Consider the following 25,383-nt stretch of genomic DNA (forward strand, 5'->3'; position numbering starts at 1 on the left):
CCAGATGAGGCTGTGAGGTGCTCCAGCCCTCTGGGCATCTTCTCCTGTGAGGGAAGGCTGAGAGAGCTGGGGCTGTTCAGCCTGGAGAGGAGAAGGCTCTGGGGGGACCTCATTGCAGCTTGTCAGTTTTTAAAGGGGGCTTCTAAAACAGATGGAGAGCGACTTTTTGCTTGATCAGATAATGACAGGATGAGGGAGAATGGTTTTAAACTGAAAGAAGGGAGATTTAGGTTAGAGGTTAGGGGGAAATTCTTCACTCAGAGGGCGGTGAGGCCCTGGCACAGGCTGCCCAGAGAGGCTGTGGGTGCCCCATCCCTGGGGGTGTTCAGGACCAGGCTGGATGGGGCCTTGGCCAACCTGGTGCAGTGGGTGGTGTCCCTGCCCATGGCAGGGGGTTGGAGCTGGGTGGGCTTTGAGGTCCCTTTCAACCCGAGCTGTTCTACAGTTTCTTTGCTTTCATAGCATAACAATTACTTGTGGCTTGCTTTCTTTGGGATATAAATTTCTTTGAGTTCAAAGGTTCTCTTCCCTTTTCTAGTAGTATTGTGTAAATAGAGGGTGTCGTTATATCCATCTTTGATCGTGCCAACATCTAGGCAGTACTGGGGCAGGGTGCCACGGCTGATGCACTGCTGATCTGTGATAGCTGGACATTTATACTTTGTGCCTGCTGCTGATGGGAAGGATGGCAGACTGAAATACAGAGCATATTAAGTAGTAACGTGTTTTACTTCATATACTGTTTATCAATAGCAAACCCCATAGGACACCAATCTTTTCTGTCCACGTCCACACACAAGGCAGGGAGAAGATGAAACTGTAGAGAAATAGACATCATGAAGCCTAAGAAGTGAAAATAGTATAAAGCGACTCCCTGACCAATTACCCCTTATCCAGACAGTTGTTGTTTGCAGTCACTCCGTCTGGCTATGTCGTGCTGGCTGGCAAAGAGATGCAGACAGGATAAGAATGAATCCATTGCAAGTAAGACTGCGTTTTCTGTTTTGCAATGTACACCTCACAATAAGTTAGGATTGCTTCTCTGAAAATTGAATCAGCCTGTTCTTTATCACAGTTTCTTTACATGCCCCCCTGAAGCTTTCTGGTTTTTGTTTCATTTTTGCTGTCCCTCACTGTTCTCCTGGCAGAATTCAGGAGCTAGAAATGTTTAAAATAGATGTCATCAAAAGTAGTTATATTTTTAGCTGACACAGAGGGGAATTCTAATTCTGATTTTGATTCATGTCATGGCTTTTGCTGCTTCCCACAGGTAGTATTGCTTTCTAAATTATTTCTCTCTCAGGACTTTCCTGAATCTGTTCTGCAAATTTTTGAACTCTACAACCCCCAGAATTTAGATGCTCTCAGTGTAGGACACAAGACATACGGCTCTGATTCATTGAAAGTTTTCACGTAATGCTTTATGAAAAGTGTTTTTCTTCTTAAACTTTTTCTTCATCTATCTTACTTTCTTGATGAGATGGAGTAGAACTCAAATACAGTCAGCTCTATGTTCGTTCTGAGGGGGCTTTTAAAGGAAATAACCGATCATGGGAAATTATATTCCTCCCTCCTCGTCTCTGCTCTTCAGAAGAGCTTTAGATTGCCTCATTATAAGTCCTATTTTCTCTACTCTGAGAGCTTCCTTGGAAGCTTTGTTTTCCATTTTGTACCTCTGCTGTGTGGAAGTCACCTTTTTACTTTATGGATTTTTTGCGTGTGTGTGTTTTTAACAAGAAAGGTTAATAGGGCCGATATTTTAGAATGCACAGACTTAGGAAATGCACTTGGGAGGCTACTCTGTGGCTGTCAAAAATGTAAACCATTCTAACACTTCCCTTCACACTGCTGTCATGGCATAATTTTTAACAGCTGCCCCTTTACTGTGAATTCTGCCAGACGTGGCAATGTATATTGAAGGCTAAAGGTCTGGATCCCTCAGGCCTGTGCTTGGGAAAATATCTATGTAAAAAATGGTATTGTGACCACAGCTGCAGTAGCAGAACCTGCCACATTATTAATTACTAAAATGGAACTGTTGTCGCCATTTCAAATACATACTGCTGGTCCTCACTCATTCATCTGTTGGGTATCTGTCTTATTAAAGGAAGTAAAACAAACAGTCCTTGAAACCATTACAGTTCTTTAAATTGTATACAAGGGACACTGAACTCTGGCAAACAATCAGAAAAGATAACCTGCTAAGCCGGCTGGCTTTAAAATTGCCCATTACAGGCATAAATCCTTGAGTGTACCTGTCAGTCCCTAATGCCACATGCTGAAGGGAAGGAAGACGATGTATTCTTTGGCCAGGGTGGGCCTGTGTAGTTCTGCGTGGAGGCGCTCGAGGTTTGCACCAGGTATTTCTTCTTTGGTATTCGGAAATGTGTCTTATAAATATGACTATGTAGTGGGTATATAGCTGGTTACGTGATGAGAAAACGTTGATCATGAAATACATGGCCCCAGCTGTGAAGTGACTGGTCAGACGGAAGGTGGCAGGGCATCTAAGTCATAGAATCATAAAAAGGGGTTGGGTTGGAAGGGGCCTTAAAGGTCATCTAGTTCTTTGGGAAGAGGGGGCAGGACAGTTCCTGCGGCACCATGAGTGAATCCCTGTCTGTTTTTGTCAGCCTAGTAGGAAAAAAGGAAAGGTATGATGTTTAACATAGGTGGGCTGAATTAGCTAGTAAGGCTGGATCTACCTGACTTTAAATTGGACACTGACTTGGATTAACCAGAAACTATAAAAACCAGGTAAGTAGGAATGGCATAGTACAGATCTTCCCTGTTCTATTTTTTTAGGCTAAAGCATGTCATGAGATTCATCAGTTACAGAGTGAGTTTTTGTGCATTAGTGTATCATCCAGTCCTGATGGTGGGAAAAGAAGGGATTGTATGTGTATTGCATATTCATTCTGCAATTCTTAACTGTTTCCTGGGTGGCTTGTCATTTGAGCAATCATAAATGATCCATGATCACATTTTCCACTGCTGTTTCCAACAGATGAAGCAATAGTAGTGTATCCTGTAAATCCTATAATACAGATAATCTTAGGGTGGAGGTAATGAGAAGATATTTTTTCCGGTATAAACCATATGGCAGTTCTTTAGTGTGTGTTTTGTGTTTTTTTTTTTTTTTCTTTTTGCATCAACATTTGTATCTTATCTAGCCACGGCTACATTCGACTGTTGTGTTCACACATCCTTCATCTAGATTCTCAGTGTTTTATAGACAGGACTTGTTAAGTTTGCCTTGAAATTGGCTCTGTATAGGATAGTTGTGGTGTCAAAGTGCTTGCTTGAGTCATTGCATTTACCTTCTGTATTACTCTAGTCTACGGTTAGTTCTACTGCACGATTTGTAGCAACGTTCCGGAAGGTGCTTTTTAACAAGGAACACAAGAATCCCTGGGCTGCTGATTCCTCATCGTATGCAGCTAATAAGATTTTTTTTTTTCTTGTTCACATACAAGATAATGGTGCCTTTAGATCTATTTCATAACAGCTTGTAAGATGCTGTCAGTATCCACATAAATTAGTTTTCAATGAGAGATCTTACATATAAATGGAACTTAGTTTAATGTCCAGGCCCTTTTAACTGAACAATGAAGAATGAATTCCCTTTAAGCTGACATCACATTGGGATATCTTTTTCTCTTTTACTTCCAATGATTTGAAAACAAGACAGGCTGCCCAGAGGCAAGTGAGCTGGTGCTGCTCTGTCTAAGCTCAGTTGCAGGAGCTACTTGTCCTGCAGAGGTAATAGAGGGATAGATTTTCATCACTGGGTCTTTGATGTCAGGTTAATATGACTCATTTGGAGAATGTTGACGCTTAGCATCATAAGTCTGTACTGTGATTTCTGAAGAAAGGAATAGGGTGCAAGTCAGTGTTAAATTTGCCTAGCCAGGTAATTAATTGTATGAGATGAAATTTTTTAAAATCTGAACTTTCATGTACCTGTACTCCTTTCATGTGGTTAGCTTAGGTCTCCTTAAGGATTACACTGATTGAAGAGCCAGATACTGCTGTTACTAGAAGTGTGAAGGAGGCATTGAACTTAATAAATCAAAGAAATAAAAGGGTTTGTAACATACAATTCAAGTAAAAGGCACTTAAAAGATACTTGAAAAGCCATGTGGGTCAAGTTAGCTAATTGTAGATATTAACTTGTGGATTGTATTCTGGCCAAATGATACGGGCACAGCTTTGGATACCTGTGGGAGCATGCCATGGGAGCAATGTGTGAGCTCCTTTCTTCATGGTCTGTTATGCTGCCTGCTGTCTTTACACAATTAAAGCTTAGTGAAAGCCTTTGCGTACCATACACTGGTAAGACAAACTGTGTGCCATAATTCAGGTTTGTTTTATTCAGATTTATTTTTCCTTGTGTTAGATAATGTAAGGAAATGCTTTTTTTTTTTTTTTAAATCAATATTTTCAAGGAGCCACAGACCTCTTAGCAGTTTCTTTTAGAAGGTGTTACAGGTAGGTCTTCAACGAAACAAAAGAATAAGAAAAAAAAAATCCTTGCTTAAGCCTGCAGTGAAAATAGGCTTATTTGTGTAAGTTTAAATTTTAACAGTAATTCTGATAAACAAGTACATAAAGTTGTCATGAAAATTTTGTTTCTCTGATGAAGAAAATGTTTAGTATAGTGCAAGCTCCAATTTGACAGTCTGTGGAACCACCTGCAATGAGCTACACTGCTTTGAACCCTTGGTGGCTTCATTAGGTACAGTATTCTTTCCTCTGCCTGAACTGTGGCAGACTGCTGATGTGTACGTGTGCTTGAAGTTTTGTGCTGTGTCACTGATCAGTGTCATCTGGAGAATCCTGAAGCCAGGTCCAGTAATTGTATGTCATTGGTTAGTAACGGAACAAGCAGCTTATGTTCCTTTTAACATTGAGCTTCATGGACGTAATCTTTAAAAATCAGCTAGCTCACCTGTACCTCTCTTTTGTCCAGGACTCATGGGATTCTTCCAAGCAGGTCATTGAACAGGCCAAAGCCTGCTCTTCTGGCAGCTGGGGCATGATTCTGCTTTAATGCATTGTGCCTGTCTCTCAGGATCATGGAATACCAGAGGGTGTCCTACTACAAATGCAGTGTGCTGGGTTTGCAGCTTCCTGTTCTTGTTTCCTTCATAAAACACTGGACAATGTTCCATTATAAGCACACCTTTATTTAGGAGATGGTATGAAATGTTAATATTGTGATTTCCACAGGATAACAAGATGGTTTAAATAGTAAGCAATGGGCTTTAAGGACTAGAATCCAAAATCGGTACCACAGGCAGTTAAGAATTGTAAGTTAAAATTGCGAGGGGTTGTGTAATGGATTGGCAGCTAACAGAGTACTTGAAATTCATTTGGCATTTACATGCACGGTAAATTCCAAATGAGCTCCTAAGAACCCTATAAAAAGAAAAAAAAAAAGTGCATGTGTGGACTGCTTGTTTCTCCCCGTAAGTTATATCCTCTTAGTTCTAGACTGTATTTGCTTTTGCATCACTGGGACTTTCTTAATGTACATAAAGAGGTGATTTACATTCTTAGATATAGTGCAGAAATTTGCAACAATATCAGAATAAGTGGACCGTTGTTATCTTCGTAACTGAAGCTGTGTGAATATATCTTAATTTTTCTGCCCACGATTCAGGGCAGCTTGCTTTCATGCAATGAATATTGGTAGATCCCAAGGAAATATAGCCACAGATTTTATTAACAATGAAATGCCTGCCTGCCAGTTGCATGGCAGATCACGTTCAAACTGGCAGTTTGTGACAGATGTGCATGTAATGGTTCTAAATCATTGTGTGGATTCACTGTATTCTGTATTTTACTCGAACAAGTTCCAATAACAGTTACACAAATAAATTAAAGTGCAGCTGTCAACATCACCAGCGGGAGTTGAAGGCATAGGCATAATATATTAAAGAGCTGATGCCTCGTGGAAAACTTTTGAAATTTATTTTGCTAGATGAAAGCAGCAGCAGATTAATTTCCACTGTTTTTCTTCTCTCACTTTTAATAATCAAGATGACTTGTAATTGAGCTGATTCCAGAAGGTTTTGTTACAGTTCTGGGACTGGTTCTATATCTGTTTCATTAGTCCCAGTGTATCCTTTTCTGGTTATTTTATAATTTTAACTTTCCTGGAAGTGAAATTCTGTAATGCTTTGTTTAGGGTGTATAATCCCTGCATACAAACCATAGTTTCTCAGAAGGTCCAGAAGGGTTTAGCTTCCAGACATTTTTCCTTTTACAAAAATTTTGCATAGTTCTTAAAATCAGGGTTTTGTTCTTAAAACAAACAAAACCCCATGTCTATGGACAGCTCTATTTAAAACTCTGTTATTTTAACTTGGTGGCCCTGAGATGCCAGCTTTAGATGTCGTCAGTGTGTGCCTGTCAGTTTGAGCAGCTCTCCAGCAATTTCTTTTCACTAGTCACTTTTTATCCAGTTGGCACTGCTTATTTTGACTCCAAACTGCTGGCTCTTCTTCTTCCTGGATTTGCTAGGGAGTGGAGACAGGCCCTCAGAGGCAGGCTTCTCTCCACTGCCTTGCTTGCCACAACTGTGTTTGCATCCTTTCTTAACTAACTCTCTCATCTCCTATTTCCCAAGTTTTAATCAGGTATTCATGTTGTGGTATAAAGTGCAGGAAGCCATGCGGTGGTTTCTTTTTCCCTTGTCCCCTCTTTCTGCCACTGGTCATTGCAGAGTTTCTGACAGCCTTTGGTTAGTGGAAATAGGATGCTTGGGATCCGTTTGTACTCATGTCCACAGGCTGTTGTTGTTCAAACATTTCCAGAAAGCATGAAATATTTCTACCTAGCAGACAATGGTTTTTGTTTCCCTCCAGGCTGGCTATAGCCACCTGTTCAACAGACTAAATTCATCAAATCATTTTTAATCATGTTCGTTGGACTGTGGAGCTGTGCCAGGGTCCTACTAAGCAACAAATGGGTTCAGAGCAGGCACAGTGCAGTTTCTGGTAGAAAACAGTTCCTCTGGTGCTGGTTCTTATCAGCTTGCCTGTGAAGGGTAAGAAATCATCAACATTTCAGATTACTCAGGGACAAAAGAGCAGAGATTTGGCTTATTTGCATCACAGTGGTAACTCCATTTATTTTGGATTTGTACCAGCATAAACTAGGGGAGAATTAGGCACAGAGACAAATAATCTTTGTGTTTCTTAAATAATTAACCAAATCCACAAGGAGCTAGGCTGATGAATGGTTAACAAATGAGTGAAATGATCAAATGCTATTCATTAAAACTAAATGTTATACCATATCTGTATCTTCCTTTTCTCAACCCAGGAGATTTTTTTAGGGATATACTTTGAAAAAGAGGAACTCTGAGTGAAGCAAAAAGACTTTGGATTAAATATCCCTTACAAAGCAATAGATTTCGCTGGTGCAAGTACTTAGGGTAAGATTTGACCTGTAGTATTTTACTCTCTCTCTTCTAAAGGGCATGATTATCTGTAACAATTCACTTGTAATTTGGACTTGTGGGAATATAAAATTACAAGTCTGAGAAATAAATGGTTTTCTGTAGCACTGAAGAAGGATCTCATCGGGTATTAACTGGAGTTTATTTGGACAGTGTAGATTTCTGCTCGTGAAGATAGAAAAAAAGTCAAGGAACCGAACACTTTACTATGTATAATCAGGTCAGGTTCTTTCATATAATCATGCAAGTCTATTCCAGATATTATGTGTTGCTGTTCTTCATTCATAGGTCCTGTGTTCCAATGAAATGCTGTAATGCCATTTCATGCTGGGAAGTGTGCAGGTACCTAGCAGGTATTTCTGGCAGTAGTTAAGGTGCAATTTGACCCCATGCTTAACAATTACGTAAAGAGAAGTTTCCGGACTTTTTTAGCACAGATGTTCATGATTATATAAATGACAGCTCATAGGGGACTTCTCTGCTTAAAGTTTCCCATTGATCTGCGTTAACAGGAGTTCCACAGGTACACAATAATGGTCAAAAAACACACACACACACACACAAAACAACAAAAAAACCCACCACCGTTATGTGTCCTAGCTCTGCTTTATATACCTAACAAATGCTGGAATAAACAGCATATGGCCTTTGCTATTTTGCTTCAATGTCCTAGAATCACAGAACAGCTTGGGATGGAAGGGACCTCAAAGCCCACCCAGCTCCAACCCCCTGCCATAGGCAGGGACACCACCCACTGCATCAGGTTGCCCAGGGCCTCGTCCAACCTGGCCTTGAACACCCCCAGGGACGGGGCACCCACAGCCTCTCTGGGCAGCCTGTGCCAGGGCCTCACCACCCTCGTGAGTGAAGAATTTCCTCCTAACCTCTAACCTAAATCTCCCTTCTTTCAGTTTAACACCATTCCCCCTCATCCTGTCATCATCTGACCAAGCAAAAAGTCGCTCTCCATCGTTTTCAGAAGCCCCCTTTAAAAACTGACAAGCTGCAATGAGGTCCCCCCGGAGCCTTCTCCTCTCCAGGCTGAACACCCCCAGCTCTCTCAGCCTTCCCTCACAGGAGAGGTGCTCCAGCCCTCTGGGCATCTTCACGGCCTCCTCTGGACCCCTCCGACAGCCCCACATCCTCCTGGTGCTGGGGGCCCAGAGCTGGACGCAGGGCTCCAGGTGGGGCCTCAGGAGGGCAGAGCAGAGGGGCACGATCCCCTCCCTCCCCTGCTGCCCACCCCTCTGCTGATGAAGCCCAGGATGCAGTTGCCCTTCTGGGCTGCAGGTGCACACTGCTGGCTCATGTTGAGCTTTTCATCCCCCAAGTGCTTTTCTGCAGGGCTGATCTCAGTGAGTTCTTCTCCCCATCTCTGCTCACATCTGGGATGGTCCCGGCCCAGGTGCAGCACCTTGCACTTGGACTTGATGAACCTCATTCGGTTCACGTGAGCCCTCTGCTCCAGCCTGTCCCGGTCCATTTGGATGACATCCGTTCCTTTCGCTGTACCAACCATGACACTCAGCTTGGTGTCATCTGCAAAGTTGCTGATGGTGCACTCGATCCCAGTGTTTGTGTCATTGATAAAGATATTAAACAGCACTGGTCCGAGGACAGACCCCTGAGGGGCACCACTTGTTACCGGTCTCCACCTAGATGGAGAGCCATTGATCACAGCTCTGTTGGTGCAGCTGTCGAGCCTATTCCTTATCCACTGAATGGCCCACCCATCAAACCCATCTATCTCCACTTTAGAGATTAAGGTGTCGTGTGGGACTGTGTCAAAGGCCTTGCACAAGTCCAGGTAGATGACATCGGTCAGTCTTCCCTTGTTGACCGATGCAGTCACTCCATCACAGAAGGCCACCAAATTGGTCAGGTAGGATTTGCCCTTGGTGAAGCCGTGCTGTTTGTCTCAGATCACCTCCTGGTGAAGAGACAGCTCTAGAGTTCAAAGCTTGCGTTTCCATATTCTGTGTCTTTTTAACCAAACTTGTTTATCCATCAAGGCTTCAAACCACAGTATAATGGGATTTAAGATGTTTTCTCTACTGAGTTAAAAGTACAGTTCTTGTACAAAGTGATAAATGTTCATTACCAAGAAAAGAAAAAATTCCAGTCGTGATTTCCTTCTAATATAGGAATAAAACTTTTCTTAGCTACTAGTATGCTGGTCATTTTGCATTTTAGTTGCTGATTCTTCAGATTTACAGCATGTTGTGTTGTTGAGGCTGCTGCTAATTATGTATTAGTTATTATGGTAATTGACAGCTCTCAATTTTGTTGTTGTGACTACAGAGTACCTGGTAACAAGCTGATAACGCATAAAGACTACAGCCTGTTTTGCTGGCAAGAATCATCAGAGTTTCTCTCTTCTCCTGTCTGCGTGTGCAGTTACGAGCTGTTTGGCATAGAGGCTCTTTTATTTGTACAGTGCTTATCACCACAATGTTAGAGATTTTGTGGCAGTACAAATACTTGCAGGTATATACATATATAAACACACATAATCCACTTCTCTCAGTTAGTAGGAAAATCAAATCACACTTTGGAGTAGTGTAGTGTTTAATCAGATCTTGTTTCAGCCCGAAAGCAGGGGCAAATTGCCGTTCCTTGATGATTCTTGACCTGTTTGATAGCCATTCTTAGGGAATGCTGCTATTAGAAGTTGGCAGATTGTATGCCAAAGCTTTTACACCACAGAGCATTGTCCTGAAAGGATGGTGAATCCTTAGGCTGTTGATAGTGTGGTGTTTCATTTTTCTGGGGTATGTGTATGGGCGTCTTTCCACATCTTAGTAGATTTCCCATCTAATTTTCCTTGGTTTTAATTTTTGTGGCACACACTGAATCTCAGTATGTATGTCTGTAGGGGTCTAAGTTATTTAGGAAACTCTCAGCTGATTAAATCAGTAAATCCAAATTGATTCTGAATGTACTTAGGAAAGCCTAGGTTCAATTTGCATCGGTAAGGAGAGTAATAATATGCTTTGTGCAGAAAACCCTGAACAGAGAAGGTGCTTCAGTGAACTAATTACTAGTAATCTACGTAGCCATATATGCAGATAACTCTTTGACGTCCGCAGGTTCTGTTTTGGGAAGACTGGTGGCAAAGTTAAATATTTTGTCTGTTAGTTCCTCTGTAAATCATTTTAACCTATCACTTCTACTCCTGGAACACACATTTCTGTAATAGAGTTTTTCTTTGAAGGAAGTTGATGTGAGGTCTTACAGGATATGCACAAAACGTGGTATAACACGAACTAGAAATAGCTACCTGTTAAGAATAGGATTCTGTTGCTCAAGCTTAAATGCAGAATCCTGCCTATGCAGGACTCAGGTTGGGTTAATGCCAACTTCACACTGGTTTCCAGATACAGGACACTATATCAAAAAAAACCAAACACTTCTGGAGTCTAATCTCCAGAAGCCATGCTATAGCTGTCCTGAAGTCCAGATAAACTCCCAGGTTTGTCTGATGGCAGGAGATCTTGTTTCTTACTAACTGCCTTAGGGACAACACAACAGCAAGCAAGGAACATGTGTACTTTAACAGAAAAAGTAGAATAAAATTTCTTAACTAATTGCAGGCATTCTTGGGAATATTGGGAGACTTATTAAAAAAAAAAAAGAAAAACAACAGTAAAACTGTAACATCTAATTTGAGATCTTGGTTCTCTGGTGGTCTTCAGGTATAGGGGAAATATCCTGCCTGCCTTTCCCTAATTGGGCTATTAGATTTAGTGATGTGGTCTGGCCTCTTGGTTAGGGAATTGCACTCTGTGCTTGGGACATTTTCTCCATTGTGCTGCAGCTGGGGAAATTACCAGCTCTCACTTCCCATCCCCTGTAATTTTTCTGCTATTGGCTGCTCACTCAGTTGGTAGCTCTAAGAATAGATGAGCAGAAATGTCATTCATTGTTCACCACTGTAGATTGCTGTCTTAGGCCTTCAATCTCTTTTCTTTAATGGCTACAAAATAGGTTCTTTCATACACAAAAGAGATTTTGAAATGTCTCTTTTATGCTCTTTCACAGGGAAGGTTGTGATACAGGGTGAGACTCGTGAAGTAAAACGGGGGGTTTATCAGACCTGAAGTTCCCGATGTCAACAGGCACGGCTTCCCAAGTACAGTGCTGTCTTAGAGCTGTGCACATAGTGTATGGGTTTTGCTGTACGTGGGTTCCCATGCCCCAAACCAAGCCGTGCTTCAAGAAATTATCTTATTTTCTGTATGCGATTAAGAAGAAAATAAAAAAGACAGAAAACAAATTGAGTGTAGTTTGCATTGTCTCTAAAGCAGCAAGGCTTTTAGGGTTATGTGGATACTGTCAGATAATTTTTGGACTGTAACATTTTAGTAGGGAGAAGATCTCAGTCTAAAAGCTCTGTTCAACTTACATTGAGGTAAAATGGACTAGGCAGATAGTTTTTTTGAAAAATTCCTCATACTATTGGAGCATATTTGGGGTTAATACGATTGACTCTCAGGTATTCTTTCAGTCATATTCAGAAGTAGAAAACTTGTTCCTTCAGAAAAAAAATAATTACCGGAATTCATAAATACTGATGTAAATACTCAATTTCGGGAGTATTTCTCTGTCTACTAGGGAGGACTTATTTCTTTGTGGCTAGTGTAAGATGCGCACAAGAGACTGGCTTATACCTTAAGGGTGGAAGAGATCCCTTTATGATCTGGAAATTACCATGGAGCTTCAAGTTGTTCTTAATGTATACCATGCCACCAGATGCAGTGACCCTTGCCATACTGATATTTTTATAAGTGGTTGGATTGCTCAAATAGCTGTGTAAAAGGTGTGGCCTTAGAGGCAGCACAGTGGCTATTGGCAGCTACTTGGCTTTTTTACACTTTGTGGTGTACTTGTTGTCAGAAAAGGTGGAATGGTAATTGATCTCTATGTTGAATTTCTGGGATGAAAAATGATACTTTGGATGTAAACCACAGTAAAATTTAGGTATTATTAATGTACGTGTTTTTGGAATATGCATAAGGAATATCTGGATTGATATCTAGATTTCAAGTCGTTTCTTTAAGTTTCGTAGGGTGTAAATCTATGCTTACTTTCAGCAAGAGAAGTAAAGAGAGAGAACTTTTAACTTTGAATGAAGCATAACTGTGATAACAGGAGAGCCTATTCGTCTTTGTGCTGACCATGTTCCTCACAGTTTGCCCAAGTGTAAATGTCATTGCAGTAAGGTCTTTAAGACATACAGAGTGACTTCCTGACATAAGCACTCCGTGAAGCTCCTATTAAAATTAGTCAGTCCTGATTCATCCAAGTTTCATATGAAAAGTGAGCTCTCAGTTGCCTTCTTGCTCAGATAAATGTCAAGAATGCATGCACACAGGTGGCCATCCACTCTGAAACTTGACTCCTGGATAGTTTGTTGGATGCTGCTTTGTGTTACACAGGTGCACTTGTTTAGAAGCCCCAAGGTTGCTGCTTTTGTGGTGCATGGCCACCACGGTGGCTGACCATGATCCCTGCTAGCATTGGTTGCAGTGTACTGCTATTACGGCCTCAGCTCCTAACAGGCTATGTCAGATGACCTGCCTTTTAATGGTCAGTGTGTTTTTCACGGGTCTGTCGTGGGAAAATAAATGCTTAAATGAGAACATTTTGTTTTATGGGCTGAAAGCAAACTAAATTTGCATGTCAAGCTTGGCATGTGTTTCTTGTTGGGGATCGTAAAGTCTGTTGACTAGAACACAGGACTACATTCAGTCTGTGGCCTTACAGCCATCTATTAATCATTATTTCCACTTATAAAACAACATAGTAATACTTGCTTCACCAATATGTTGTGAGGATTAACTGTGAGCATACGGTTCCTTTAAATGCCCTGCCTGTGCACACACCAGTGTCCTTGCTCTTTATGCTGACCCAGCTCTGGGGGCACACAGTATTTGTGAGAAGAGAGATTACTGTTGGTGGTGCAACAGCAGAACAGACACTGATGAGTCTACAAGTCTCCGCAGTCGTGATCTCTTATGTTTAAACTCCAGCTTGGCTGTTGTCTCAGCTCTCCTTACTGCTCTTCATCTCTTCCGCGTATCTCTAGGTCGTGAGTGGAGTGGTAGAGGGCAGTGGGATGTTGTATTCCCCACTTCGCCTTAAATGAAATGAAAAATCTGCCTCAGGCTTTTCCTGCCAACCTAGCAGGTTGCTATGGATTAAGCTACTTAATCAATCCAGACAAACCATTCCATGGTGCTCACAGTAGTCAATACCACCAGTCACTTGCCATTTCAGCAGCTTAGAGACAAACGATCCTTCATTCTGCAGACAGAGATGTGCCAGAAAGCAAAAGTTGCTAAATAGCCTCTCTAGAAGAAGCTATAAAATCTCGTTGCCTTCATCCTTTCCCACCATCATAAGCTGGTAGCATAGCAACTGATGAAGCTGCTTGAACTTGAGTTGACCTGAAATTACATGTTTCACGGTTTGTGTTTACTCCCGCCTTTCTACTTTTTTCGGTGCTTGTTGAGTTTACATTTGCAGTCCCTATGGGAGATTAGCAGCTTGTTCATGCAGAAAGCTGAAATAGATTTAATAGCACATGATATATGAGCTTAAATAGTCCATGGAGTTAGCATCATGAGATGGAGCTAAAGCTGGCCCTGACTACTGACTGTGGAGAACACCTTATTTTTGGTAGGGTGTGGATGCAGTTCTCAGTATTGCAGTGTAGACTTGGTGCAGCCATAAGAATGGAGGGCCTCCCATAGAGCAGTGTTGCAAATTTTACTGGTTTGGACTTGACAGCAAGGCAATGTGGAGCGTAGATATGCACAGGTTACAGTAACCCTGGGGCTTCTCACATTGGAAAGACAGAATTCAGACGCTGGTTCAGAAATGAACTGCAATTTGAATGGCTGTTGGTGCATGCACAGTTGCAGCAGTTTCCGGTGAAGAAGTCAGTACATTTTCACCAGTGTCCAGTATTTTCATTTCCCTTGTCAAAAGTGTCAATGCTCAGTTCTCATGCTTTGTGTTACTTTTGTAATTGCTGCATTCCAACATTTGTGTCTTCAGTTCTAAACCCTAACCTGGTGTTCTTCTTTAAGTGATTGCAGACCAATTTGAAATGTTAATCCACACGTCTGATCCGTCTGTCTTCCCCCAAACGGAGGAAGAAGTAAAAGTGAAAATGAGTAACCATTGTGATAGAAAATATATTAAGGATGTCTGGACATCAGGGTTTGGTTCAAGTGCTCGGGACGTGCTCCTGGAGAAGCAAAACAGAGCAGTTAGATGCCAGTTAGAAAAATGTAATTGTTTTTGTGTGTGAAATGAAGATCGAACTTATTTCTGTTTGATGCAGCCTCAACAGATGAGGTTGAGATGCCTTAGCTTCAGAACAGTCTGAATAAGAGAACGAAGTTATTTCTTTGACAAGCATTTTAGTCATTGAATTATTAAATCAAAAGGCATCAGTCACTAGTGCGTGCTCTGGCTGCATATATAAAAGGAAAGTGAGTTGTGCCTATCTTTTCCAGAGAAAAGCATAATCATTTATCTTTGTGATGATTTTGGACCGCAGCACCTGAGTTCTGCTGCCTTGAATTGAGAGTATTCAGAGAACATGCGAAGGGCACACAGGTTTTTTTTACAGAAGTATTACTTCTTGACAAGCAGTTTTGTTCAGCTTGCTTTTTGGCTTCCCCTTTAATGGACTGACTGGTCTGATACCTCACTGTATTGCACATTGAAGGCCAAGCACTGAAAACATAAAGTTAAGGAAGTAAAATCCATCTCACCTAAATTTGAGTACCAGTCAAAAGAGAGAAAGCTCAGAAATTGATTCATTTTGTATTTCTTAGATATGAAACTTACCTTGTACATTCTCTGAAATTGTTCATTTCTCTCTATTGACTATAAAGGGAACTTGAGACTACTAGCACAGGCTTGAACATACAGAAACTACACAATAAAAGTTCAGGGTATTTGTCACCAACTCATGGGTGCCTAACTTCTTAATACACAAAACTCCTTTTGTGTTGGGCCCCTCATGGTTCACGAACGATCCCTGTAAACAGTGATATTCCATAATAATGTCACTCCATAAGCAACAAGGAGTATAGTACTGTTCACGTTCGTGATGCCATTCTGTAGCTGTTCTGCAGTTGAAAAAGTCAGAAAATCGCACACACTTTTAAAATGAGAGTTGAATGTCTCTGACTCCCAACCTCAGGGAGTTTGTCACTCTTAGAGATTAGCGAGAGACTGGCTGTGCACTGTACGGGGAGCTCTCCTACCCATGTAAGGAAAGGTTGCCTTCCAGCACTCTCAGAGCATAAGATTTAGGAATGTGTTGGTGTGGTAGTGGAGATTCCTATGTATCAATGCTGAGTCATTAGGGAGCCATGGGAGAGTCTACAATCACCTTCTTTTTTTCTTCTTTTACAGTACAAATGATGACTCAAAGAGAAGCATTCAGTTCTAATCTGTGAGTTCTTGTAATAAGCTTTACAATTAGAGCACAGAGTCTTCCATCTAATTCACTTAATTTACTCTGGGAAATGAGATACTGTTCAACTAATCCGATGCTCTTTTCTTCTTTATTAGAGAATGAAAGCACCCTTGGAGGCTCTGGTGGGATTCAGACTAAGCTTCTGAGAGACAAATAGTATGAAAGGCTAATGAAATAGTTTGCTATGGTAATTCCCAATTGGTATCTGGTGCCCCTCTTCTTTAACCTATAATACAAGTAGGGGAAGAGTTGGTAGGATGCAGTGGGCCTGTACCAACTCTTTCTGGTCACAGGGTGAATTCATAAATTTTTGTATAGTGAGATGACGCTTCTACAGACCAACTTTGTTAAATCAGGATGTGTTCTGTCTGCCTTGCATGGTGATTGCAGTGCTTTTGGGAAAGGATTAAGAGGTTTTCTGCTGCTTCATGCTAACTCTTACAAACATTATCGAGTTCCTCTCTTTAAACCCAGGCAGTCCATTTGCTTAATTTAGAACACATGTATTCAAATCACTAAGGAATGTTTTCACTGCTTCTTAAGGGAAAAGTACAAAGATAATGCGTTCTTCATTTTTGTCAGGCTGCATCAAGTTCTCCTTTAGAACATAAGTACTACACCTACACTGCTGTGAGATGCAAAGGGTGTATTCCATAGCCTTTGAATTTTGGGTCTTTGGGAATGCTGGAAGATGAGCATCCTGTCAAGTATTGGGTCTCTTGCTCCATTGGCTTTCTCTGGTGATATCAATTGCCATCCCTTGAGGTCTGCTCTTCTCTTGTTCTGCATTGCTGTTGTGTTAATTCTCTGACCACTGTGCTTAATTCTTTCACACCTTTCTGGATCATTTTTATTTTCTCCCCCCTGCTTCTTGTACATATACTGCTGGGCTTTCTTCAACTTTCTTATTCTCTGTGTGACTTGCTGTGCTTATGCCGTTTCAGTTCTCTCTTCTGTCGTTTCCTTCTCAGCCAGTTCTCTCTGATTAGCTTGCTGTGAACATGCGATTCCTTTGCTACATGACCAGAAGCAACAGTCCTTTCCCACTGTAAATATCAGCAATCTACAAGCCATTCACAGATCAAACTTTGGTTCAAACTTGTGGGGCTTTATTCATTGATGCAATATCATTATGGCTCGGCCTTACTATGTCCATATTGCTGAAATGCTTCTCTAGATCCTTAATTTCCCATTCTGACTCCAAAGCCATTTTGTCGTAAGCATTTGCCTGTGACCCATCCGGTGGCTGTTCACAGGATCATAGGTTATTGCCAGTTGGAAGGAGGCTCAGTAGGTCAGTTTTCCAACTAAAACAGTGTCAAAGTTGGTTCCACTCCTCTCGAAATGATCATTCCCCTGGCCAGTCGTTCAGCCTCCTGGGAGCGGTTCCATCCCCTTAGAAGTGCCACTCCATTTCTTGTGCTTCATGGAACTAAAGGATTTGCCAGCTCAGTCTGTCACATAGAAGTTAACACTGCTGCCTCTGCTTCCCCATTCCATTGGTACCACTACTTCTGACTGGGTCATTTACAACTTCATTTTTGGGGGAGGAAGAAATTCCTGCCTCTTAAGATAGCACATGACGGATAATATGTGTAGGCAACTTTTTGTTGTAAGATACCAGAGAGCTGACAGTAAGTAGACAAAAATATTAGCATGTAGACAAAAGTATTAGCTGTGAAGGGAGAACAAGTAAAGCATATGACATGCTATGATGTGTGCGGTCTATATTGTAGAGTACTGAAGTTACTCATCACTGTGTAAGTTCTGTGTTGGGAAGGAGTATCAGAGCATGCTGGCACTAAATTTGCTAATCATAGAACAAAATAGTGTCTAAATGCAACCCCCAACTTACTGTTCCAGTGCCCTAGATCTTCAGCTAAATACTAAACTGCCAAATTTCCATTTTTCTGTCAGTCTTTGATTTTAAGCACATAAGCATCCTCTGATGGTTCACAAGCATGTCTGTAGCGTTGGCCTTAACAGGGCCAAGAAGAAACCAGAATATCCACAGGGATATATCACATGGTGTAGGAGGGCTAATGGGGGAGGAGAGACTAAATGTTCTGTCTAAGGGTGGTGATTGCCTGCTGGGACTGCTGTGTTTCTTAATGGGATACAAAACCAGCTTTTGTGCCTGTAAAATGTATAATCTGTGGCACAACTGGGCCTTGTTGTGTAAAGTGCAGAAATCCTACGTCTTCCTCTTCTCTCACTTTCCTGGATTTTGGCTTTAATTAAATATTCAAAATTATTGATTTCAGAATCAGTTCTGAGCACTTGTCTTTGGAAGTAGACTGACCATATCCCTCACTGGTGTGATTTACCCATCCAGGTGAATTAATGAATCACTTTATTAATGCCACGGGCACATTTCTTCAACACAGATGACATGTGCCACTGCTGTCAGCCTATTACATTACTGTGAGACAGATCTGAATGTCTCTCTACTAGACAAAAGAGCTATTAGTACAGTGTCAGTGCAGTGAAATGGTGTCATGCTAAATATTGAAAAATCCTTGTGCCATTTCTTCATGCAGTAAATGGAACTGGAAGTTCAGACAGTCACTGGAAAACAGAATTCAACTTTTGTGTTTGTAACAGTAGTAGGTAATGTGCTAATAAGCAATATAAATACTACAATTCAGAGCTCAGATTGCTTATTGCAAAGGTGTAAAACTAGAAGGGGTGCACGCGAATGCTGCTCAGACAGTAAGGTGACTGGCTCTAACAGCCAGCGATAAACAAGGTGTACAAAACAGTTCTGCAAAGGTGACAAATTCATCTTCAAGGATAGAGATTCAAAAAAATCAGAACAGGGGCACTTTGCATTTTTTTCTTAAAACAGCTGGGTTTCTTAAATGCTAATTTAATTACCTGTGTTTTCAGTAGCTTTAAATTGATACTGTTTGTGGATATTGTCTAAAAGCTATACAAATATATTTTGTTCTGCATTTTTTAAATGTTCTGAGGAGCTTGAAATTTGCTTTCCAGCCTCATCTTTACCTATTTAGCGCACACAGTCTACAGCCACTCATTTAGGATGCTGTGAGAAAATTGCTGTGTTACAGTTCCCATTAGTAGAGGAATAAGCAGCATCAGGTTTGGAAACACAGATCTTGCTTGTCAGGCAAGTGTCTTTAGATAGCAGCTCCCCATCCCTGCCTTTTTAAACCCCAAAGAATGAAAAACATTGTGTGTCTTCTGATCTTAATTTTGGAACTTGTGCTCTCTGTTGTATTCACATGAGAAAACAAAAGAGAGCCGTCTGTGGGCATGTTGTAGCTATCTTCCTGTGGTTCTGGAGGTCTGGCCATGTATGAGGCATGTATGGTTTGGGAGGATTTAAAGGGTCATCAACCAGTGTGAACGGTACAGGCTGGATGGCCCAAACAGTTCTGTTAGGGGTTTTTGTCTAAAACCATCTGTAGACCAACAAATACAAGTGAGAGCTCATGGTCTCCTTGGTTGTACATTTTTTCAGGTTATATGATTATTGTTATGAACAATTATGAGTAAGGAATGAATTTTCAAATAACCTAAAGATTTTATTTGTATAAAATCCATAACTTAAGAGGTTTGTCCAGCTGTTTTAAATTTTCTATAATGCTTTTCTCTTACAGATTATATTACAGAAGACAGTGTTGTTGGGTATTTCTCTCTTATGTTTCAGTCTGTCTTATTATTCAGATGCAACTGGGAATTGCACAGAACTGGGGAGGAAAAAAAAAGATTTTCAGAATTTCAGATATTGGAATTTCTAAGCTCACTTATTGCAATTCATGTGTTTTGAAGCTTCATGCACATTCTTCAGGCAGCAGGTAGCTGTCCTGTGAAACTTCATTTGAAGTGATGATACAGGTGCTGAAAAATTATTTTAGGGAGTTCTTAAGTGGTAGTATGCTACGTAGAAATTTAATATGTAATTCTGCTGTTCTTAAACTTCCCTAGAAGTGCACATGGGGCTGCAGTTTGAGTGGTGGTATGGGGTGTGATGGACCATTGGTCTGATCAGGTAGAGCTGTTCTCAAGTTGTGTGTTCTGTTTCTATGAAACAACACACACTATCCTAATAAAATAGGACAAGATGAAAAAAGTACTGTACCCAGTATTAACACTAACTTTCCCTAAAGAACTCAACTAGTTTCTCTTTGCTTTTACTCTTGGAAGAGCAGCCTCTGCCTTTTCCCTGTTGAAAAAGCAGTATACTGGCTTCACTTCATTCATAAAATGGCTTCATTTTTTTAATATTGAATCTTTTGCAATTGATATAAGCTGCTCAAACAAAAGCACATTAAAGACCAGCTATTCTGCCTTCTGTAATGGCATACTTACGTGAAGTTTCAAAAACACAACAACAAAAAATCACCCCGTCCTCAACAACAAAACCCCCCAAAGGAAAAAACTAAAAACATAACACCCTACTGTTTTCAGGCCTGATTTCTTTGGCAGCTCCTTTTTGGTGTCCAAAACACTAGAGTCATTCTAAAGGTCTCTTGGGAATGAGTGACCTTTTTCTCTGGATAGGCTGTGGTGATGGGACTTCAGTCTTCTTTTGCAAGGATTGATATGGCAAGCACAGTAAGCTCTCAGCTGTGCTTATTTCCAGCTTCACACTCTGGAATTTTTTCTTAGATGGAAGGTCATTACTTGACGTCTGTGACTATAGTGGTTTTGAACACACACTGAGGAGGAGCATGTTCAGGAATTTGTATGAGGTGAAATTCTTGTCTCTTGTGTTCCCACCCCAATCATATGAAGTAGACCCTTAAATATGTTTTCTCACATCTCATATTTATAAGCAAGACTAAGTGGCAACACGATTTCAAAGTGTAACGTGTAGGATGCGACAGCTCTTCATGTTGAAAAAAGGTAAATGTATTTGCCATACACAAACTGTCACAGAGCTTTAGTTTATCTGCTTCATATAGATTAATGTACAGGTATACCCTTTAGTTTCTGTCAGTATTTGCACTGATGTTGCCACATTTGTTTCAGTTGTAATAAGAAATGCACATGTGAGAAAGCTAAGTGAACCTTCCAATTCGAGCATCCAAAAGAGAAGGTATAAACTTCCAGTAAAATTTTGTGAAATGGATCTCTGTATCATACTGTGATTCAGACATGCAAAACAAAAATTAAAATAACCATTGGTATCATAGCAAAACTTGAAACTTCAGCCAAGATCAGGACATCACTGTTCTGATCTGTGCCATGTCAATAAAAGTATAATATTTCCATTCCACAGATAAGACTGTTCCGTTTTCCAAATTTGTGGCTGACGTGGAACTTCGAAATCAACCATGAACCATAGATAGTCCACTCACAAAAGTAATCATCACTTGTAAAGAAATTATTGCTGATGCATTAATGTAATTCAGTGAATCTGAATGGCAGATGGGCATTACATTCAAACATTCTGTTCCCGTCTTTCTTTGGTTGCCTTCTATATCAGTCCATTAGATCTTTTTAGCTTTCAGTGAAAGTTGTCATTTTGGTGGATAGTTTGAACTTCATCAACTGTCAAGCCAGCACAGTCTCTAACTGTAACACATAGAAACTTCCACACAGAATTAATGCAGGTGACAGTCACTGAGACATTTAGATACCTTCTTAATTGTCCTAATCTTAGAAGGTTATCTCCTTATTGAACATAAGCATGGGTTTCTGTGTATAGTAATTGATAATAAAACAAATAGCTTTAGCTTTGGTTCAATTAGGACTGAGCATGTTTCTTGCAAATGCATTTTCAAGTAAATTTTTTTTTGCCATGTCTGCTTCATCATATGCTCTTGCCTAAAGGGAGCTTTCTCCTTAGTTCTTTGTGGCTTTTGAACAATCAGTCTGCTTAGTTTTCAGCAATCTCGTTGTGCTCTTTCAAGCAGAGGTTTTAGATGTGAGAGGTAAGTTGGGTTAAAGTTGGCAAAAAGAATTCAGAAAAAGCACTCTGTGAAATAATCTTAATGTACCTCTGGGTGCGTTTCTGAGATGAAAGTCATTGCTGGCTGCGTAGTATTTGTCACACTGCTGGGAGAGCAACTTCCACACCTTTTACTTGGATGATAGTCAATCTACTACATTTCATAGTTGCTTACACTTCATAGATCTACTGATATTACTTACAAGATTACCCAACACTTCCTGTAGGGAAAATTGGAGTTTCTTGCAGTATAGTAGCCAAAATCTGAGGCATTTCATCTTTTCCTGAGGAGCTCTTGGTTCCATGAAGGAGCTCCAAAACAGCTGAGACCACTACTGAGGACTGACAGACCAGCTGCTTGCTGCCACGTTTCTGATGGGCTTGTTGATTTTCTCCAATATAAGATTTTCTTACTAACAGTACATCATCTTTATGGGAGAGGGAAAAAAATAAATTGTACAGTGAAGGTGACTGGAATGAATAATTTGTCTTCTATAACATCTTTTTCCTTCCTGATAGATCCCAGCTGTCAGAGTTTAGCTGACTTCTATTGACTTTCTCCAAATTCTGGTCATTTCCCTTCTGATGTTTTACCACAGGACTACAGATATCTGGAAAACTAAATGTAGAATTCATATTCCTTTCATATTTCATTTTTTCCACTCATGCTGCATCCTGTGTTTTATCACAGAGCACTTGCCTGTCCTTTTCTCTCCCCTTCAGAAAATCACATAGAAAAATATTTGAGTAGTCGGGTGGAAACACTCAGGAGCAGTTGTCCAAGGTTAAAGTGCATGTGTTACTTCACATCTTCCCTCTTGTAATGGGAGCAGGCAGCCACAGCCTGAATTCTGTCCAGACTCCATAACCGGACCAGCCTGGCACATACAATAAAATCTACTCGTTTTCAGTAACACACACACACACACACACACACCCCTGCTTTGTGGCTTTTTGTGGCTTGTACACCATACATCTTTTGGTTCCATGAAAGAAGTCATCTGGGAACCCCTTTTTCTGTCCTTCCTGAGACTGGGCTTCGGGCTGGGTCCAGGCTAGGCCGCTGAGCTGCAGCAGGCCGGGCGCAGGCCGCCTCGTTCCTGAGGGGCCTGGGGGAGGTGGGAGAGGGCTGAGGGGGAGCACCGGGCTAGGCAAAGCCTGCAAGATAAAATACGGGCTGGATGGATCAAATGGGGCTTAAAATACGGTTGATCACAATTACACGTGTATAGGCCCAATCTGTCACCGTGTTTATTTAATCAAGATCGCATAGAGATTTTAATTAGAATAGTGAGCTTAAAAAATCAGGCTGGTCATCTGTAACTGACAAGTGTGTTTAGTTACAAAGGCCAAAAAATGGTCCTTATTTATGTGTTAGTTTTGCTAAATGAATAATTTGTTTAGATCGCTTGCAATCACTTGGCACAGAGTGATGTTGAAGAATAGTTTCTCATCCAGTTGGTGCCATTAGGAAAGAGCCCATTATTTTTAGTGAGGTGGTATCCAGCCTTGAAAAATTGCTGTAACTGCTGCTCGTCTCAGTTCCTTGAATTTGGAAAATGGGAGCAAGAGTTTAAACTTTTTAATTTCTCAGTATTCTGCAACACCTGATTCTGAAATGGTGCTTAGAAAGGGAAAAATGGGGGGGAGGGTGAGCTGGGGCTGGAGTTGGAAACCACTATTCTTTTTGGGGGAAGATAAGGGGAGCTGGTTTAGGTCTGGCCTAAAATAGAGAAGACATCACTGTTGGGTGTCTTAATTTAATTTGCTTTGGCAATATTAGTTTCTAAACTGGCTAGACAAGACTTTCATGTCTGTTTAGCAGGACAAACTGCTCTATTAATTAAGCTCAGTCCCATAAATCTCTTTTTAACTTGCAATCAAATCCCAAAGTAACCTGGATCATGTTGCTGTTGAAGTATCTGCAGCCCAGGAGAATGGGGCTTAATATTTCATTTGTCTTGTGTTCAGATGTGATGTGACTTGTAAGATGTCATTTTTGCATTGGGAATAAAAATCACTAAGTCTATCTTTTAATGGTCTTGCACCAAGAAACAAGTAATATACTGTGATTTATAGTAATCTGATTTTTAATGAAAATGTATCTACATGCATTTCTCGAAAACAAATTTCTTGGAGAAATAACCTTACTGAGTCAAAACATAATCAGCCTGACATTTCATATCAGGAGAAAAAAAAATGTGCCTGGAGTTAGGGGAACATTGCAAAATATAAATGGCAGAAACAAATACTCATGCAAAAATTTAGCTCAGGACACTAGTTTTTGCTCATGTTGGATACCTGCTACAATTACAATGCAGATGGCTTTTTTGGAGGTACAATGTGCACCTACTGCAATCAATCTCAGAGATAGTGTAGCTCATTGTAATTAGTTAGCCAGAGGAAATGAAATTAAGTACCATTTCAGTTGGTAATTGTGTATAATAATGGTTTCTGTGCATTTGTTTCTCTTCACTGAGCAGATGTTAACTGGCAAAACTTCTCTGGAGGGAAAAACTCTGGAAAGTCCTTTGATCCTCCCATACTTTGGTGCTCAAACTCCTTTTTTCCATGTTTCTGCGGGTCCTGGGTTCTGCCATTTTTCTGGGCTCTTTGAGGAAACACCTTTGGAAAGGGGGACAGGGGAAGGGTTAGAGTAATTCCTCCAGGAACTGGAGTAGTAATTCCTACAGGCATTCACAGCAAAGAGTAATTCCTACAGGACTCTAAAATTAATATCATGCTATAACATTCATAGGTTTATTTTTCTGAGAGAGAAAAAATGTGCTTTTTGTCACCTTATTTTCACAAGACAATAGAGTTTGTGTCCTTTGTGCCCAGGGCAAACCACATTAGAGTGTGACAGAGGGAAAGCAAGACAAGATTAATGAAATTGCTCATAATCTTGCACAGTTCAGCTCAGGTTTTCAAAACCACAAGGCATATGCTATTCATGTGGCTTCCAATATGCAAGTGTTATTTATACACATGGTGGGGGGATCAGGCAGGCAGCCAAAGCCCAGTAGACGTTTTGTAGCTTTTGTCAGTGTGCTGCTGAGATGTCTTCTGTTGGCTTGCTTTTTCTTAACCACATAGGTTATATTCAGTGGCTGGGTTCCTCGTGATGCTTCTCAGATATCTAGGCACTCTTCAAGTCTCAGACTTTGTTTGAGTAATTGTGCTCATGTAGTTAAGCAAACTTTGTAGTCAAACACAACAGGGTGTGTTGATTCACTGGTGCCTTAGTTTTTCTTAAGTCTTTGTTACCAAAACCACCAGTCAGTTTTAGCAGCATCCAGACTACTAGACCCCTGGAAGATCCCCAGTGTTCATATCTACTAGTATCTTCTCAGACAATTAGCCAGTCCTTTAATTAACAATACATCCCATTTTTAACTTTTATTTTGCTCAGTAAAATCCTGTAACGAGCAAGTGATTTGAATTTTCCACTCATTGGTAGTTGTGCCATGTTCAGCATTACCCTTTGGCTGGGTA

General features: G+C 40.7%; 1 protein-coding gene across 16 annotated transcripts in view; it reads left to right on the forward strand.

Moving 5' to 3' along the window:
- Window positions 1-25,383, forward strand: part of PTPRT (protein tyrosine phosphatase receptor type T) — a 571,615-nt gene that overhangs the window by 318,850 nt on the left and 227,382 nt on the right. The gene's annotated exons all lie outside the window — the stretch shown is intronic.

Source organism: Anser cygnoides, chromosome 16 (assembly GCF_040182565.1).
Source record: "Anser cygnoides isolate HZ-2024a breed goose chromosome 16, Taihu_goose_T2T_genome, whole genome shotgun sequence".
In the NCBI taxonomy this organism is placed as follows: domain Eukaryota; kingdom Metazoa; phylum Chordata; class Aves; order Anseriformes; family Anatidae; genus Anser; species Anser cygnoides.